Here is a 5,292-nt window from a genome sequence, read left to right on the forward strand (position 1 = left end):
ACACACACACACACACACACACACACACACACACACACACACACACAGCTCTGGATTTCTTTCCAATCAGTAAAAACCCGAAATCTACTGCTTTAACACAAAGCCCACAGCCTTGTAAACTCCCAAGCTAGAAATCCTTTAACATACCCAAAAGTCCCATTTTGTAGGTCACACTCTCATTATCCTGGTCCACGACCAGGTCTGACTAAATTATAGAAAATTACTAACACGTCACTTGGAGTAGGAAGATCAGCACCGGCGTGTTGTTCGTCTTTGCCTCTCAGACCCTCACACTCCACCAGAGATCTGAAAATGAAGAACGGAGGGCAGGGCCACTTCAAATGAGGGCTACCGGACACACTGACCTCCTCCCAGCACCATGGCGCCATTCAGCCCCTGCTGAGGGCCTTGGCGACCACGCTCGACACTGAGCAAACCTCTCGAAGTGCGGCGAGGCGGGCACCTCCAGCCTCTCCTTCGGGCCTCAGGCTACCCCCTGGATCTTTATATCCCCCTCCCTCCCCACCACCCCAAACTTCATCCCTGTTGTGCTAGTGTCGGGAGGAAAGTCTTTTCAGGGTGACTAAGTCACAGGGCAGACCCAAGATGAAAGAGGCCCCAGGCAGCTCAGTCAGCCCTTCTGCCACATGAGCACACCAGAAGGCCCCCCCACTCCTGGAGGAGAGACGGGAGTCTTTTCCACAGAACACTGAATGTGTGGTCACCTTCACTTCAGCCTCTCCAAACTCAACAACCATAAGGAAAAAGAAAGATGTACTGTTTAATAAGGTACCAGACCGGGGCACTTTGTTATAGCAATCCCAATCAACTAGGACACCAGCTCATCCAATTTAAGTGTGAGTGAACAGAGCAGCACGAGATGACAGAGCTCTTTCCCTTTTGTAAAACTTCATGTGTCCTGACACGATCTGAACCCAAACTACCAGCACCACGTTTCTAACATGCTTTATCCACAAATCCACACGGAGAGTAATTAACAAGACTCCTTATATTTTAAAACAACTTTTGACCCCAGGAACGTACCTGGGTACCCCAATGCTCACTCTCCTTTGGGCACGCAGCTATCCGTCTGATTTTTGCACATCTCCCCAAGCAGAGATTCCCTCAAAACCCTCTGACAGAGACCACTCGAAGATCCTCAACTACAAAATGTGCTGTGGCACTCACGAGGGCAGAAAGTTGTCCAATTTAGACTTCTTCGGCGTGATTTATTAACACTTTGTCTGAGAGACTTATCAACTCACACCAGCGTGTTATCTCAAGAGCGAGATGGCAGCACCGATAAATTAAAAATCAATTTTTTTATTAGAAACTATTTTGAAGCATTAGAGGGAATGTGATTGCCAAGCCATCTTCCATGTTTTAACAGGAAACCTCTGCAATCGTCCCCTTACTGTCCTAAGAATGCACGGATGCTCTTTTTGGGAACAGATAGCAATGACCCCCAGAATCATTAGACCTGCCTGACAAGAGCTGTAAAACACTCGACTTCACACTGAGAATTTTCCCCCCATGGGTTAGTCAGGAAATAGTGCCTGGTCACTGCAAAACTCAGTAAGAAACAAAAGCAGAGTTAAATTCCTTTTCTTTGAACACACACACACACACACACACACAGAGAGAGAGAGAGAGAGAGAGAGAGAGGGAGAGAGAGACTCGTAAAAGCAGAAAAATAAAGGATCCAGTTGCTTTCCAGTCATGTTGCTTCCCGGTTTTACTAGAGAGCAAAGTTTGTTAAAGTTTTGTTAATGACGAACACAGTAACCCGTTCTGGTCTGCAACAGGCTGAGTGAACAGTGAAAACACTGCAATAATAAAACAACTGTTTTATTGACTTTTCCTTCGTGCTCCCCTTTGGGGAGTAGGTGTCAGTGAAATTCCCTGTGATAAACGTAACAGAATCTAAACTCCTATGTGTGGGGGGAAACTGATGCCAATGGTGAAATGGTAAAGTGCCGATTACCACCAGGAACCAACACACAGACACAGTCAACAAATGCATTGGCAACACCTTCCTAAGCACAGCCCCATCAGCCTCATGATCCCTAAGTCATACTGCTTGAAAGGCCCCAGGTCTGCCGCACAGTCCCCACATCCAAGTCTGTCTCATCCTTTCTTAGGTTGACAGACTTTCTTAAGTTATACTGCTTAGGGTTCTGATGAAGACAGTGCCTGGTACAGCTTAAAAGACAGCTGGGCCATTCTTTTAAACATGGCCTTGGGCTTTATTATTAATGAAAGAACTTTTGTGAAAGAGCCATCACCAGCAGTTGAGTTGCACTTTAAATCTCAAAATGAAAATTACTTCGTTAAACCAAGAAACAGGTGCCTTTATTTTGAATAATAATTTTAAACCAGTCCCCTCAAATATGATACAGGCTTAACATCCTTTGGCTGGGTGATACCTCCTCAAGTTACTTCAGAACTTCTCTGTGGCATGTAGACAGGACTTCACCTCTGTAGGACATAACAGTTTTTTATGTATATGTATGAGGTAGCCCACTAAACATAAATATCCTCTCTCTCTCTCTCTCTCTATCTCTGTCTCTCTCTCTTACTTTTTGAGGCCCAGTTGGAAATGACTGCAGAATTTTAAATCAGAAACCTAAGTCTAAGGTTAGTAGTGTCAGGTTAAAGGCTCGTCCATCTCCAAAGCTAATTCGGTTCTGAACAGTCCCAGGGGTGTCTGGCTGAACAGAAGGAGCTAGGAAACCCTAGCAGACCAGAGCCCAGCCTGGGGAATTGCTCGCACTCCATGCCAGGAGCCAAGACTCACCCCAGACTTGGTATCAGATAATACCAAGTGCTCGCCTGGATTTCCAGGACTAATCCACTCTAGGGTGAGCTGTCCAGGTTCCCCGGTGTATGTACTGTCCAGTGGGAAGACAGTGGGCTTTGCAGGGCCAGACTGTTCCTGGAGAGTATTGTTTAGTGTGAGAAAGAGACTCCACTCACAGAAAACATCTGTCTGTGGCAACAGTGTGTGCTCTAAAACTCCTTGGCCCCATTGCTGGGGCTGCAAAGGCAAAGAGTGCTGGCGGGGGGGGGGGGGGGGGGGGGGGTGCGGACCGGCCCTCCAGAAGAAGGGGGGAGGGAGGGGGGGGGGGGGGGGGGGGGGGGCGGGTTAGAGCATCTCAACTGTCCTACAAATTCAGACAGTGTGTGTGTGTGTGTGTGTGCGCGCGCGCGCTCGAGCTCCTCACACTTCCTAAGTGTTCACAGGCTCTATCAATTCTTAAATCAACACATCAATAACTTCTGCTTTAATAACTTCTGCATTTACTCAAAAGAGTTTTTTGGCTTTAAAAGTAATTTAAATTTCCCCAGTTCATTCATTTAATCACTTCCTTGCTCCACCTACATGACAGATCACTCTTTTGGGGGCGGGGCGGGGGCAAGCAAGTTTTAGATCTGTCTCTACATAACTTCTTAAAACTCCAACATGACTTCAAGCAGGCACCTCTAATCCCCAGACTCAACTGTATTTTAACCTTGATAGAGCACAGTCTTGCCAGGGAAGGAGCCTTTTGCTCACACACGACTAATAGCTCAATATTGAAAACTAGGCTAGTGTAGATCTGCCACTACAGCCTGTGCTAAGTGGACAATAACATTCATTTTTACGCGAGTTGGCGCGCCTTTCATGTGTATCATTTTCTAGTTCCTGGGACCCTCACTGGGTTCTAAGCTAGCCCTAGGTGACTGAAACTGACTTGCAAAATACACCATTTGCCCAGCAATCGCTTGGTCAAAATGTAAATTGCTTATAAAACGTGCAAACCCCGCTTAGAAAAGGCAACACACATGAACAGACACACGAAAAAAAATCCACTCAATGCAAAATTAGGTGGAAACGCTTTACACATTAAGGCTTCCCTAAAGAAGGAGAGGGGGAGGGGCGAGGGCAGGCCGGTTTACTGTGCTTCCAAAAGCGAACTGCTTCTTACTTAGGTGAAAGTGGCTTTAACGTGACTGCGAGAGGGGGGCGATTTTTTTTCTTTTTTTAAGCGGGCAGATAACCGCACTCCATCGCCGAGCGAGGAGGGAGCCCACTCTCGAGATAAAACTTCATCCACAGGCAGCACCCGCGGGAGAGGCCCACCAGACACCGGAGCTAAAATGGAGCCCGAGTTTCCTCCCAGACGGAGGGCAGCGGCGGGAGGTCAGGGTCAAGGTCACCGGCAGGGCAGGCTGCAGCTGCCGGCGGCCGCGCGGGAGGGCGGCGTCGCGGCGTCCCCCGCCCCCCGGCCCCGCCAGCGTGTCTTTTCTCCGCGAGGGGGAGAAGAAAGGAGCCTGACCGCGTAACCCCGCCGCCCCGGCTTTCGCGCTCCCAAAGTTGCCATCTAAGGGCAACTTCTCCGGGAGCCCCGGGGCCCGCGCGGCGCGAGCCGAGGCCCCCGCGGCGGGCCCGGGACCCACGCGCGACGGCCGGCCATGGGCACGCTCGCTCCCACCGGCCGCCGCGACTTTTCCGTGAGCCGCCGAGCCTCCCGCCCCGGCCGCCGCCGCCGCCGCCGCCTCGCACAGAATCCCTGCCCTCGCGGCCGCCCGCGAGCGATTTTATGTGCATATATATCGCAGATGTGATGCTACCCTCAGAACCTCTAGCGGGCGGGCGAGGGAAGGACTGCACGGGGGCTTTTTCCCTAAAGCCAGGGAGAGGGAAAAGCCCAGGCGAGCCCTGCGCGTCGGCTCCCGGGTGCCGGGAAGGGGAAGAAAGAGGAAGGTTCGCCCGCTCCGCCCGGCCCGGGTGCCAACCGCGGGGCCCCGGCGTGGGGAGAGCGGCCGTCCGCGGCGGAAGGGCTCCCGCTCGCGCGGCGCCGAGCACCATAGCCTTCCCCTTCCCCCACCCTCCGTGAACTTCAGGTGACCGACCACGTCGGCCTGACACCGCCGGGCGGGCGGGCGCCCCGCTCCGCTCCCGCCCCCGGCCCGGCCCGGCGCCCCGCGCAGCGCCCGACCCCGTCCCCCCTCCCCGCGCGGCCCTCCCCCCTCCCCGCCCCACGCCGTCGCCCCTGCCCCCTCCCCGGCGCCCGCGGAGCCCCGCGGCCCCGGGGGATATTTTTAGTTGCTCCTTTCTCCTTCACTTTTAGCTCCGGCGGCATCTCGGAACGCTCGGGACGCGGGGCGCCCGTGGGGGACGCGGGGGGGAGCCCGAGCGAGCGGGAGTGGGGGAAAAGTTAGGAGTCTCGCAAAGAGACGCGGGAGGGCGGCGCGGCGGGGCCCGGGGCGCGGGCGGGGGCGGGGGCCGCGGCCGCGCTCGGGCCGGCG

General features: G+C 53.4%; 1 protein-coding gene across 3 annotated transcripts in view; it reads right to left on the bottom strand.

Moving 5' to 3' along the window:
* Positions 1-5,292, bottom strand: part of Znf827 (zinc finger protein 827) — a 168,980-nt gene that overhangs the window by 162,300 nt on the left and 1,388 nt on the right. The window lies entirely within an intron of this gene.

This window comes from Psammomys obesus, unplaced genomic scaffold (genome assembly GCF_907164565.1).
Source record: "Psammomys obesus unplaced genomic scaffold, mPsaObe1.curated_primary_1811, whole genome shotgun sequence".
NCBI classification, from domain to species: domain Eukaryota; kingdom Metazoa; phylum Chordata; class Mammalia; order Rodentia; family Muridae; genus Psammomys; species Psammomys obesus.